We start from the raw sequence: 15,028 nt of genomic DNA, 5'->3' as shown, positions 1-15,028 counted from the left end.
AGAGGAGTAAGTAAGAAAGACTGGGCTATGATCGCTTAAATCCGATGCTACTGTGCCAGCACTGCAGACGGTAGTGTCAATATCGGTAATAAGAAGGTCAAGCGCAGTAGAGCTACATTGTGTGACTCGGGTTGCAGTGGTAATTAAGTTGACAAAACCGTATGAAGAGAGCCTGGTGTTTAACTCACGAACAGACCTATCTTGGTCCAGGATACTTAAATTAATGTCCCCACCACAAACTAGGTAATAGTTGTTCTTACTTATGTAATCTAGCAACTGTTCGAATAAAAAAAAATACGCAGCACATCCCCTGTCGGAGGGCGATACATAACAGAGATAATTTGATTTTTGCATACCAGGGTAAGAATTTCATAGTCGTCGGTGATTCTGGTAAATTCTGAAACCATTTCGAATTTATTTTTATCTGTAACATAAGTGGCAACTCCATCTCCTCGTTTATTATTCCGATTTATGTAGAAAGCATTGTAACGGGCTAGATTTAATATTTGGTAATCATTTTGACACCACGTCTCCGAAAACATGATTATGCTGAACTTGAAATAAAATTGCTCTAAGAAGAAAGCGATGGAATCCCGTTTGTTGTTGACAGAACGTATATTAATGTGTAGGGCTGATTCACACGATAAATCATAAAGCTGACCTTTGTGTGGCAAACAAAACTCGTGGTAGTTCATCGCGTCTTCGTTGTTTCAAGCAGAAACGGAACTTACTTCCTAAGTGATGTTATGCTTGGAAAACTTGCGGGCCTTTGTGCAGATTGCGTCACGACGTCAAGTGCGCCAGAGGGCAGGGAGAATGCCAACATTGTGCTAAACCACAAGAAAGGAGCCATTGAAGAATTGTAGGCTCTCTATATGACTTTGTGGATTGTGAAAATGCATTCGTTTCGGTAGAGATACATGGCAGAAGTCATAACATCACATATCCAGTCGCACACATACCGTTACCCAAAGATTTGGTGAATGAGCTTCATATATGAGAGCGGCACACTCCTACTGGCAGTGCACCAGTGCTGCATGTCGGCATCAAAGAGGTTCGTGGAACACCGGCACATAACGCGTCACGCACATCCAGTGGCCGGTGTTGGCGTCGGAGAACTGTTTCGTTGAAAAGCGGATAGTATATAAATTGGAACTCAAATGTGAAGTTGCGCTACATACATGCCGCACGCTATCCATCAGGGCTTGACCAACTCACCGCGTCCCACATTATATATGCTGCGTGTTCTACACTCTTGACAGTACATCTCCTCTATGGTATATCTGGAGATTGAATAGCTTAGAGAAATTTAAGACTGAAAGATGACATACCCTTGCGCTAGTCTGCGTTTTGAATTTCTTCACTTGGCGAATGTACGTTTATTCAGCCACCCTTGCGCTGTTTGCAAACATAGGTTGGACAAGCCCGCAGATTTTCAACAGCTCTACTATGTACATAACAATGATTTCACAAATCTAGGTTTCTGTAAGTTGTACGAAAAAGTGTAAGTAGTAGTCCTGAGGCGAAGAGCGCATGTCTCTAATCTTAGAAATAGACTTTCCGCACAGTCAAACAACCTAATGATGCGCTGTTCCGGCGCTGCACACGTATAAGGTCCGTGCCTGGAAGTTTCTTGGCGCCGCACTCTCGCTGCTGCTATCGCGCAAGTGAAACGGTATATATCTCCTTGCCTAAAATTAAATTAAGATTCAATTATGGGTTTTTACGTGGCAAAAGAACTTTATGTTTACGAGGCACGCCGTAGTGGAGGACTCCGGAAATTCTGACCACCTGGGGTTGTTTAACGGTCACCTATATGTAAGTACATGGGTGTTTTCACATTTCGCCCCCAACGAAATGCGTTCGCCGTGCCGGGATTCGATCCCGCTACTTCGTGCTCAGCAGCCCAGCACCATAGACGCTGAGCAACCACGGCGGGTATCTCCTTGTCTCACGACTTCAAGTGTATACGAGAGCTCTAAGAATGCAAACATTATGCTAATCCATAAGAAGGGAAACACTACAGAATTGAAGAATTATAGGCACATGAGCTTGCTTTCAGTTTCGAAATGAAATATTTACCAAGATAATTTCCAATAGAACCAGAGCAACACTTGACTTCTATCAACTAAGAGAACGATCTGGCTTCAGGAAGGGATATTCTGCAATGGATCATATTCATATCATCAATCAGGTAATTGAGAAATCTGCGGAATGCAATCAACCTCTCTATACGGCTTTCATAGATTATGAAAAGGCATTCGATTCAGTAGAGATACCAGCAGTCTCAGATCCATCGCATATTCAGGGAGTACAGTATAGGCATACGGAAATATTTCTGAAGATATCTATAAACAGTCCATAGCTACCTTGGCTCTACACAAGAAAGGGGTCAGGCGAGGAGACACAATCTCTCCAATGTTATTTAATGCATTCTTGACAATTTTTAAGCTATTAGACTTGGAAGGCTTCGGAGTGAGGATAAACAGCGAATATCTGAACAACCTCTGCTTTTCGGATGACATTGTCCTGTTCGGCAGCACTGGGGATGAACTGCAACAAATAAATTGATTACTTTAAGCGAGAAAGTGTAAGAGTAGCGTTGAAGATTAATAGGCACAAGACAAAGGTAATGTTTAACAGCCTTGCAAGAAAGCAAGAATTCATTATCGCCAGTCAACATCTACAGTCTGCAAAGGAGTACGTTTATTTAGGCCACTCACAGATGACCCAGACCATGAGATGGAAATTTACAGAAGAATAAAAAAGGGTTGGAGTGCATACAGCAAGCATTCCCTAATCCTTACTGGGAGCTAATCACTGTCGTTTAAAAGAAAAGTGCAAAATCATTGCATTTTGCGGGTGCTAACATAAGGTGCATAAAACTTGGAACTTAACAAAGAAGCTCGAGAACATGCTAAGGACCACGCAAAAGGCGATAGAACGAAAACTGTTTGGCGTAACCTTAAGAGACGGGAAGATAGCGGTGTTGATTAGATAACAAGCGGCATAGTCGATTTTCCAGCAGACATTAAGAGAAAAAAAATGGAGCTGGGCACAGCATGTAATGCGTAGGGTGCATGACCAGTGGACCATTAGAGTTACACAATGTCTGCCATGGGTAGGGAGGCGAGGACACCAGATAATTAGGTGGTGTGATGAAATCACTAAATTTGCAGGGGGAAGTTGGAATCAGCTAGCGCGAGACATGGGTAATTCGATATCGCAGGCCTTCGTCCTGCTGCGGACATAAAATTAGCCTCCTCCTCCTCCTCCTCCTCCTCCTCCTCATTATTATTATTATTATTATTATTATTATTATTATTATTATTATTATTATTATTATTATTATTTACGAATCAATTGACACGGAACGCTAGTTCTAAACTGAGCATTATAGTGAACAAATGTGCATTTTTAAAAATTCAAGTGTCACTGAAAAGTGCTTCCTGCTGTTCTTACGTTTGTGTAGCATTGCTGACTGATAATCTTATGTTGTCTGAATACCTCCAACTTGGTCAGCCCAGTGCGTATGTGTTGCATTAACTAATGTTCCCGACGACATGGATGATGTGGCGTCAGTTCCTTTAGGCCCCTTTAATATATAAGATAACGTGTACAGTGAAGTTTGTTGACGGAACCATTGAATTCAGCATATAAACACAAATGTTTCAGGATGCCAAACGAATAATCTAGAGTGCCTTGTGTAGGATGGGGAGGACTAATTAATTAATTAATTAATTAATCCATCAATCAATCAATCAAATGCCACAAATGTTCACTAATAAAATCTGCCTAAAACCACGTCTAGTACGAGAATTAAAGACCCCCGTAGTGTCATTTCACGCGCAGGTTTACGCCTAAGCGATTAAGGTTGCCGAAACAATATGAGACATGCCACTTGGCCGCAAGCAGGAACATTTATAAAGAATTGCTCTTCTTCTTCTTCTTTTTTTTTTTTGCTACACAGAGTGACACAATGCGCGTTTAAACATTATATAGAAAGTCAACCGATTGTCAATCAGGATTTTCTGTCGGCGATCAATTCAGCTCTGGGTGGACGCCGCTAGCAGGAAAACTCATGCTTCGCGTTTAAGTCACGCCTTCAAATTTTCAGCCGTCTCAGCCAGCGAATAGGACGCTCTCTGTCGTCATCTACCCTTCGATACGCTCCTACACGCCTTTATGTCTATCTTTTCTGTACATACCTTTGTTCTCTCTGTGTAGCCCAGGATGTTTTTTCTTTCATGTGCATAAAAACAACGTCAGAGAAGAAAAGAGAAAGGAAAGGATATATATACCCAGGATGCAACTATGGTACAAATATGCGAGGAGTGCTGCTGCCCGCCGTGCGAAGTGGTCGAGCCCGCAGGGAGCAGATTAGAGGGCGTGACGCCAACCGCCGCAGCGACCGCGGTGGGGGCGGGTGGTTGTAATACATGCGCGGGGCGTGTGTCTACCGGGGCTGACGTGAACGTAAAAAAAGGACACTCAGGAAAAAAGAAGAAAATATATGTAGCTACGAAAATAAAGCGCAAGAAAAGAAAAGCGAAATGGTGCAAAAACGAGTTAAAGAGACAGATCAAAGCGGTCGAAGGACGGGTAAGCCGACAGCTCGTGGGAGATTGCGCGGGAACGCTACTGGTGAGATGAAAAAAGAAAAATAACGGAGAAAGAAATGTTGGAGCAGCCAGTGCGCGTGGCACGACAAGTATGCGCCGCCTGCCAATCAGTCATCCTTTTGAGTGCCGGGTGTCGTGAGGTAGAGTTACTGTATACAAACAGTACACTACTGTACAGTACTCTACATTACTCTACTTCATTCCCTCGGCAAGCTCCGTGATTGGCCTAGTGGCTGTGCGTCTCGCACATTCACGGCACAGTACTCTACTTTTCTCTGCTGTGTACAGCAGAGTACTCTCTCTACTGCACTAGAGTAGAGTACTTGCTTCCCCGATGGAGCATTCTAACGTGCTCTACTGTATACAGTAGAGTAGTCTACTACACGGGAGTATAGTACTTGCTCGCACGCTAGAGTACTCTAATGTGCTCTTGTGTATGCAGCAGAGCACCCTACTACACTAGAATGTAGTGCTTGCTCGCACGATAGGGAATTCTAATTTGCTTTTGTGTATACAGTAGAGTACTCTACTACACTAGAGTATAGTACTTGCGCGCATGATAGTGTATTCTAATGTGCTCTTGTGTATACAGCAGAGCACTCTACTACACTGGAATGTAGTACTTGCTCGCACGATAGAGAACTGTAATGTGCTTTACAGTATACATTAGAGTATATTGTGCCCTACTGTATACAATAGAGTCTTGTAAAGTACTGTACTAGAGTAGATTACAATAGAATACTCTAACGTGAGTGTGCGAGACGCTCAGCCACTCGGCCAATCACGGAGCGCTTGTGGAAGCAATGAACGGCTTGGCCTGCGACGTCTGTGATGAGCGGGACTGTTGCCAATCTCGGAGGTCATGTTGCTGTGCCTCCGGAGTAGCGTTTGCTCGCGGAACAGTTATGTTGAATTCCAATGGCGGAGTCGGAGCAAGTTTTTCTGCCCGTTTCGGAGCAAGTTTGTTCCAATGACAGAGTGACGGCAGGAGTAATGTGTTCCAATGAAAGAGTCGGAGTGGATTCAGAGCGGGAGTCACTCCGTGGATCAAAAAAAGTTGCTCCGCCAAAATCGGCGGAGTGGACCGGAATTCTGCGTGACGTCTTTCCTTTACCACGTTTGCCTGCTGGGAGGCGCCACCGGTCACGACTCGCGAGGAAGCAAAAGCTGCTGCACGCTTGGCGAGATATTCATTCCGCACTTTTAAAAATACAGCAGGTGAACGGCGCTGAAGAGACAAGTGACCGGTGCGGTGGTGCTGGGAGCAAACATCGGCAGAAAACGACAACACGCAATGCATCCTGGGTAACTTGGCGATACAAGTTCCGCTTCCGCCTTGCTCCGGCGGCGCAGGTTGTGTTCCACTCGTGGATTTGGAGGCGTTTCTCTACGCCCGAGTCAAGTGCTCGCTCGCGGAGTCCGTCGGCTGCTCCGACTCCGCCTTTGGAATTCAACATTAGAGACAACAAAGCGAGAGAGGAGAAAACATTTCTCAGTTTTTGCTTAAGCCATTCGTTACCTTAGTTATTAGCCATTCAGCAGGAAATATATCCAACTAGCTCGCCAATCATTCCGTCTTTATTCTTTTTTCCTTTTTTTTGCTTATCTTTGTCTTCTGAAATTTACCTCAAACTTCCCGAGTAAAAAAAGAGGACGAGGATATACGTTCAGCAGGGAAGTCATTGAAGAATACTCAGTGCGAGAAGTTCCTAAGACTTCTGAAAAATGTTTTGTCCTAGACTCCAACGTGGCGAAGGTGTTTCACCGTTCACAGGCTATGCCGAAAAGCAAACACCAAGTGTGGGGCTGGTCCACAGCTCAGGCCTCACGTAACCAAAGGCAATGAACGATGCCCGTGGAAGGAAGGATCGGTATGAGAGGTTCATGGGGGTAAGCGGAGGGAAATACGACCCATGCGTAAGTACAATTAAGGCTTCTGTACCTCTCATGTCACAGTGGCAGATACCAATTGCAGGGGTTTTGCCTAGAATGGACCCACACCCAGTGGCACGTCGTACACAATGGCTCAAGTATTGGGTAGCCGAAATGTAAGAAAAATCATGAAGATCGAAGAAACCGTCGGATGTCACGAGCTAGTCCATGAAGAGGCCTGTGCGTTTGACAGCCACCTATATGAGCCGACATCGTATGTGCGGGTTTTATGTGGCAGTTATTTGCTGTTCGACACCGCAAGAAAACAGGTGTGCTCACCGCGGGTGTTGCATTGTGGGTCCAGGTGCGTACCTCGCGTGCATGTCAGACTGTAGAAGCTGAAAACCACCGACCCGTGTCAAACCGCCAGAAGGATGGCAAAGAAAGCTCCGATTTACTAAATAAGGAGCAATGGGCAGGACACGTTACTCTATTGGTGCCGACAAAGCTGAGAAGAAAGGTGATGCCTGAGAGGAGCGGGGGAAAAGTGGACATGGCGCTCTTTATGCTTGCGTTATTACTATATATTTTTCCAAAACATTTCCGCCGGCTCTTGTTCATTCAAGGACAGCGCGCGCACTGCAGCGGGTCCTTAGCGTGAACGAAAGGTGTTTCTGGGCCTTTTTGATCGCACAATGTCGCGGACAGCCGTCTGAAATATCCAATTGCCGTGGAGACACAGGATAGACTTTTTCGCTCTATGGGACAAGGAAAGTCCTGGCAAATACTGTTTGTGGAGTAAGCGTTTTTCTCTCGTAATCTTCAAGGTTGTGCGCCTTTTAGGTCTACTTTCATCACAAAACAACACAATTCATGCGTGATATGCGCATTTCGCGAAGTTCGCGACGAAAAAGTAGCGAGAGTTAAGCCATTAAATAAACGCCTGCAAAACTAATATTACAGTTACGCGGATACTACGTCTTGATTAATGTAGTTTAATGATGCAGTTGATTCTATTTTAGGAACCCTCGTTGCCAGAAAAACAATTTGCAGTACCTTTACAATTCCTGTGTCCGAAGTGAACGTACATACTATTGGCGAGTGTGAGAAATACCTAAAATTAAAGAAAAATAAAGGGCGGAGTGGCGGGCACGTGATTCTTACTCCCCAAATGAAGTCAACGATACTCCTCTTGTTCGGGCGGCGTGCTAGGGATGTAGAACTACATCTCTGTGTAGCTTCTCTGCATTCGGCATCTCCTGTGTTGGGCGTCTATTCTTGCTTCACTGTTATTTTAACCTTGTTTTCTTTTCTTTTTTCTTCCCTCTCGCTCTCTGGCGTCAGTCCATCACTTCCTTTGCTTTGTGGTCTGTGATGTTGCTTTGCTACCTTTTTAGCTTGGTCTATGAGTGCTGTGGACTTCACTTTGCACACCACCCCTATCCTTACCCGTCTTTCTCGGTGTATAGTGGCTTCTTTGTCAGAGAGTCAGCGGACGGATTGTCTTTTTGTTAACCCGCTGTTTCTTTTTCACGACAACCCCATCTCTGTCGACGACCTCCGCTGCTTCCTGCGACGCTCGTCCGCGAATGCGTCAACAATCCACCGCGTGGCTCATCACCCACCACTTCCGTTCTCGGGGCTTGTTCATCTTTCGCTGCACAATCCTTTTTTTGCTTGTTTTTGTTTGTACCATCGTCAGCCGGCGACCGGTGGTCAAGTTTCCTTCCGCTACAGATTCGCGGTCGGAACGTCCACTTTCGCACGTCTGTGACGTGGCCTTCCGCCATCACACTTGACGTCCCCAGGGACCTCACGCTGAAGTCCTTCTAGTCTGACCGACGCCAGAAGGTTTTCTAGGCTGTCGCGAAAGAATAAATAAACAAGCATGTGAAGACCAATGATGTGGCATTACTGTACTCGCTCGATAGCAGACACGGAGAATACATTTTTTTTCTTTTTTTGAATAAGAAACAAAATATTATTGCAGATTTCGGTACGCAGTTATAAGGAAGGAGGTCCCATAGTCAAAACACTGTTTCAGGACCACCCGCGCAACGTTATTATAGGGGTTGACAAATCAAGCGACAGCAATAGGGCATTGAGGGGGAACAGCTAAATAGACAAGGCAAATAATAGAGAACAGATACGCAAACTCATTATTAAAGCGCATGCATCCAACAGGGCTGCATGCGCTTAGCGGGTGTTGCCTTTTTGTTAATTTTTACGGCGTATACCTTGCGACATATTTCCCAAAGTAAAAACAAAAAAAAAAAAATCAAGCGACATCCTCAGTTTATTACGAAAAACAACAAGGTGTAAACGTGAATCATAATGACAACGCGCTGTATTACGATAAAAAGTCGTCACTATGAAAAGCAATGGCCATCCGGACGGCATCATACAGCATATTGGGAGCCTTACACCCATTCGCGAATTGGACAAGACGATTCTAGTGTATGTAAGGGCTAGTTGAGACTGCTCGAAGATGAATGATAGAAATCCATGCAATAATGCTTCCCTTTACAATCTTAGGCAGTTCTCACTTGCTTGAGTTTGTTCCTTTGTCAAAACTACGCCAGGTTTCTTTTGCTGGGAGCAGAAATAGTCAATATGTGACCAATGACAATACGCTTGCCAATAGTGTTCGTTGAAAATATAGAACTTACGGGATTGCAATGGAATTGCTGTTGACCATTTTTTGTTGATTTCTGTAAAGATTGGCCGGATGTTGTTTTTTTTTTTTTTGGTTTAGTGCTTTCAGTTTCGCTTCCTATGGAGTTTTAGATTAAAAGTGGCCGCCTAGTATCAGTGTGCTCCCCGTCAAATTTCTTACGAAAAAAAAACGAAAAAAAAAAAACTAGCGGGAGAGTTACCATCGATTCCACACGCAACACTGGGGAGCTTTTAACAAATGCAAAGCATGCGTTACAACTACCAGTCATCGTTCAGCTGGTCTGCATCCATTGACTTCGAACATCCCTATCACGGTGTTAGACCTGGGACGTTTCCTCTTGCAGAGGAATACTTTGAACTTTATGTAACACTTCTGCAAAAAGAGTAGTATCTTCAGTTTATAGTGAAAAAAAAAGGCGTTTGAGTATCCAAACTGTCTCTTCAGATCGAATAAGAGTGTTCGAGAAATACTGCTATTCGTCAGAAGTTTGATGATTCATCGCCGTTCCATGCCCTCCGACGTACCACTCGTCGGCACATGACAGCCGAAACCGCTCCTCATCTAATGTCTAATTAACTTGTGTTCCTATCTAGTCGTGTGCGGTTAGTGTCACACCCATCCTCCGAATACTTTTTTGCACGACTACTGATCGTTTAGATTATGCAGGCGAAAATACCGGTGTATACAGCATGCACATTGGACGAAAATTTTACGTGTGTCGGAAACGGAAGCCTCCGATGAAAAAAATAAGCAGTTTGAACGTGCGCACGCAAACCGCTCGTGCCATTCACCCTCTGCATATGATCTAAACGATTCACGACCAACCGGAAACTGCGTGCTCCGGGCGTGTCATTTGTCTTCGATAGGTGTGAAAAGAGAAAAGCGAGTTATGCCCGGGCTGTTGTCGAATGGCCGTTTTCTGTATGTACGCTTATGGACGTATAGGGGCAGTCGCCACGTAGCGTAAATGTACTGCGATGAATATACAAATATATATGTATGTATATATATCTTCCCACCACGCATCCGAAAAGGTGCGTACGTGATTCATGCTCGTGTGTGCACCCTCGGACACAGCGACCTCGGTTGCATGGGCGCTTTGGAAACTCCTGCACGCGCTGCGTAGAACCATTTGTCATCTTCCCACTCCGTGTGGAGGAGAGGTATGTAAGGCGCATGCGCGGGATACGTCTTGGCCCTGTCTGTAGGTGGTGGAGTGATCGCGTGAGAACTTAGGATGGGCCGCCGTAGCGAGAAGCAGAAGCTCCCGCAGCGGAACTCCGTACATCCTCCTCTTTCTCTCTCGGCTATCGAGTTCATCCCGATGCCTATAGTGACGAAGGCGAGAAATGCAGATGAGAATCTAGGGAAAAGCCTTTTTATGTTTATTGATAGGAAAATAAGAGAGAGGGACGTGCGGAAAAGCCTTAATTATTGCATTGTACGGTTGGATCTTATTTATGCCATGTGCTTTCGTGATCGATGCTGTACATAGCATACTTGGACGCTTTCTTTTGAACTGCTAAATAGCTATTGATGCTTTCGCGCTACCGTATTACGCCTTAATTTTTATAAATTCCAGTTTATTCTCTGTTTTATTTCGTCTGTTATTACGATAACTGCATGAATTTATTAAATATAGCATGCACTGCGCGTGCTATCGACACTCGCTGCACATGTGCCAATAAGCAGCCTCCGGCGCCCAAGTTAAGCGCGCGTATCTCAACAAGAAAAAAAAAAGTTGTGAAAGAACTACTGCTGTGTCCACGCCACTTATTAGACTTACTTAACGTTTTGTTTAACAGGAGGTCACCCCTCGCGCTCTCCTCCATGAGGCCTCCTTCCGAACTTACAACGTACGTGCATATTTAATCGGTACATCAATGTGATTTTAGCTAAGCGAACCCTTCAAACCTTATCTGCTGTTCCCATTTTTGTTTTTATCTTTCCACAATATATAGGTGTGTGTAGCAAATTGGGTATGTTCTCCGGGTATGAAACCTCCCTATCTTCCCTGGAGTTCCTGTATCCTCTCAACAGCTCGTCTTTTGCGTGTGCTGACGTGTTCAAAATGAATTACCGTCTCCCTTTCTTCTGACGGTTCGGTTTCGATCGCGCGTTTCCGATTCTACCCGCAGCTACGCCTCGAGTATCGGGAATATCGAGATTCGTTCGCTCTCGTGTAGCTGTTCCCAAGTATTAAATCGCAAGTTCACTTGAGATTGTAATATCGATTTCCCCCGCTCCACTTTATTTATTTTTTGATCCAGCTGCCACGTTCCTTCCTCTCTTCTCAATCTTCTCCCCGTTTGTACGCCTTTGCTCTCAAAGTTTCGTGTTATCACTTTCATTGTGCTTTCTTGCGCTATAAATGCTTAAGGTCCTCAATCAGTCGAACCTCTTTGATATTTTCTTTTTATAGTTCCGGCTAATTTCTTTTTCTTTCTTTCTTTCTTTCTTTCTTTCTTTCTTTCTTTCTTTCTTTCTTTCTTTCTTTCTTTCTTTCCTTCTTTCACTGCAACCATCGATCAGTGGGCTGGGCAGAATAATCGTTACACGTAGGGTATACGTTGCAGTGAAAACCGTGCCGAGTATTGCACTGAAATATCATCACGCGTAAAAGGAAAGAAATTCGGGTGAGCGAAAGAAATCAAACCTCTAATGCTTCAGCGATGAATGAAGTGAACTTTGTTTCATTGTCCTAGGCTCCGCTTTTTGGATACAATTAGCTTTCTTTCTTTTCTTTTTTTATTCAGGGCTGCATAATGAAAACTCTGTTGCCGAGAGTGCTGTTTTTCTTTACCTTTTTTTATTGAATAGATCATCGTGGCTTGTTCGGCTAACCGCGAACTTCTTTTTTGCGCGTTTGTGTCTGTGTGTATGTCTGCTCTCCCAACCTCAACGCCGCGGGTATTCGTTTTATTATTATTGCGATTATTCCTCGCTTCAATCCTCGACGCTCGTGAATTGAGTGCGGACAGAACGCGATCACTCACGGCATTGTGTGCGCTAGTTTTCCGTTCCGGGTGATGAGTTGGTGCGGGTTGCTCTCCCCTTGAACTCTGATGAAACGCTCCGCCGTCTCGCATCACTATCCACACACACGCGCACTATTTTTTATTGCGTTTCATCTGAACACTGCAGACTGCATCGATTTCCCTTTCGTCTGCCACTTTTTTCTACGTCTGCTACTATTTTTTTTTCGTCTGCTTTCTTTTTTTCCTTTCTTTCTTTTTCCTTTTGCACACTCAACTTTCCGCACCTCGTCTCCTGATTTCGCTCCTCAGTTGGGCCCTCACCCCCTGCGCATCTGTAGTGGTCTTTCTGGTTCTTGTGTTCTCTTTTAGCTTTCTTTTTTTTTTTCAATATGTTGTTTGACTTTCGGGGGCGTTACGCCGTCGTTTCGTTTCAACTGTGTTTAACGAAAAATAAAAACAAAATATATAAAGATAAAGAAAGAAGAGCTGAGTCGCTATAGAGGCGTGTTACAGTTCTCCGCTGCTTTGTGTCGAATGACGGGCGGTTCTTACGTATACACATCGCTGGAGAGAATCGCCAGTCGCGCATGGTGGTGCCCCCTGGCGCGGGCGCTGACGGTGCGCGCGGATGATTTGTGGTTTCCCGTTAACAATTCCTAAATGGATTGATGATAACTCGGAAGCGAGATCATTCGGTGGCTGCTCGAGCCAGACGGTGGCTCTCTTGTCGTATTCGACGTTTCTTGTTGTGCGTTGTCGTGTTCTTTACTGTTTACTTTTATTCAATTCTTTTTTCACTCCAGTCTATTTTTCATTCGTTGCGGTTGCAAGGGAGCGAGTTGGGATTTCATTTTTTTTGTCATTGTTTGCTTTCTACAAAAACATTTATTACACTACACATACTTGGCCTCTTCTTTTTCGTGTGTATTTATATGTTATCGCTTTTGTATGGTGTCGCTGTTGTGAGTGCGCATAGTAAAATTACTCAATTTGTAGAAGTATGCTGATTGAAATCTTTCAAGAATGTTTGAACTAAAGGTGATGTGAATATGTTGGCTAATAGGCAGTCAATTGCGATCTATCTTTAAGGAGAGTTAGTACATTCTGTATAACGTTTGCATACCTTATGAAACTTAATAAGTTGCAAATCGTCTGGCAGAGGAATCCCTGACGGTGGTGGCTCGTTAATGTTTTTGAAAGCTTTTTTTAATATAGTTAACGACTCAATCCTGGAATAACGGTGCCCCAGAGCTGGCTATACTAGATACATCAAAATGAAGACTCTAGACCTAGGATATAGCCGGCTATGATGCAGTCGGTACATTTATCTCCAGTTAATCAACAACGTCAGCGACTAAGAGATACGTGAAAGTTTGTTGAAAGGCGACAAGCATGACCTAAACATGTCACATGCGAGCGTTTTCGAAATGTCTCAGCCCTTGTTCCCTAAGCATTCGGACGAACGAAATGTATCTGTTGCGTATGGGCAGAAAGTGAGTCACCGTTGAACCTGTCCTCAAAGCACGAGAAAAACCGAGGGTAATGTTAACGCGTCCTAATTGCTAACCTCCTGTCGCAGTAGCAGATGCTTAACGCGATGCTTTCATTCAGCACTGGATAATGGGCAATTACGATGAAGATGCTGAGAAATGGACTGCAAGAGAGCTTGTTCTTGAGCTACTTGGCGCATGCTATTTAGAACGAAAGCAGCTTAAGAGGAAGCTTTAGCTCGGGTGCTCCTATCTAAATACATGTAAAAGAAGAATTCGTCTTTCTGGGCAACCACTGCACCAAATTTGGCGAGGTTCGTTGCTTTTAAAAGACAGATTTAAAGTCTATTGACCGTTGGTTTCGAATTTTTAGTTTAGGCTGTCAGTTTCTTATTAAAAAGTGGCCAAAATCAAAAGCTTTCAGAAAACCAAACTATCAAGTTTACAACGCTGCAACTCAGCAAAGAAACATGATGTAACAAATATGTGAATAGCAACTAACAGTACATCTAATGCGAACAAAATTGACATGTTACACATGAACCTAAAAAAAAATTACTAATATGTAAATATAGCTATTGCGGAACCCTTGTACACAACGTAAGAAATTCACGTAAGATATCAAATGGGATATCAAATTTGTCCGCTTTCAACGATCTAGTGGACGCCGTTTACAGAACCGCGATATTTTTCTTGATGCAGAGCTATTAATTTATTAATTTCGTGCTTCTATCTATTTTTCAAACTTTAGAATTTTGAAAATATATTGAAATAAATTGAAGCGCTTGATCGAAATTCCCCTTCCAACAGTCACTAGAATTTAACTTTCCTTTCAAATGCAACAAATTTCATTAATATTGGTCCAGGGGTTATCTCGGAAGAACGTTTTTGCGTTTTACATGTATTTGAATAGGCCACCTCAGAGTTGGGCCCGAGCTAAAGGTTCCTCTTAAGCTATAAAGGGAGAAAGCAGAAATGCAGATTGAGTGCTGCTTCTGACTCTGTTACTTCATTAATTGTTAGTCTGCGCTGTTTACGTTCGATAACTTTTAAGAAATGCGGGATTGATTGAAGCTGGACGTGTACCACAACTACAACTGCTAGGGCGATAGACTGCATGCTATAGGAGACGTTGACGCAGTTCCTTCCCGATGCACAGCTGCATGTTTTTCTGACAAATTTTTTTCTCATTTGATTAATGAAATCTCTCTCTCTCTCTCTCTCTCTCTCTCTCTCTCTCTCTCTCTCTCTCTCATTTTTCTCATTGTGCGTCCTTGAAAGTCCTGCGAATCGCACAAAAAAATAGGAAGAAAGAATCGCTTGAAGCTGTTTTCCAAAGACGAAAGTTGTTGCCATGTTTTCAGGCAACAAGAACAACAACGAAACTCG

At 43.8% G+C, this 15,028-nt stretch overlaps 1 long non-coding RNA gene across 2 annotated transcripts in view; it reads left to right on the top strand.

The window, feature by feature from the left end:
- Positions 1 to 15,028, top strand: part of LOC129385553 (uncharacterized) — a 449,244-nt gene that overhangs the window by 321,582 nt on the left and 112,634 nt on the right. The window lies entirely within an intron of this gene.

This window comes from Dermacentor andersoni, chromosome 7 (assembly GCF_023375885.2).
Source record: "Dermacentor andersoni chromosome 7, qqDerAnde1_hic_scaffold, whole genome shotgun sequence".
Lineage (NCBI taxonomy): Eukaryota > Metazoa > Arthropoda > Arachnida > Ixodida > Ixodidae > Dermacentor > Dermacentor andersoni.
This window is presented reverse-complemented; position numbering and strand designations above follow the sequence as displayed.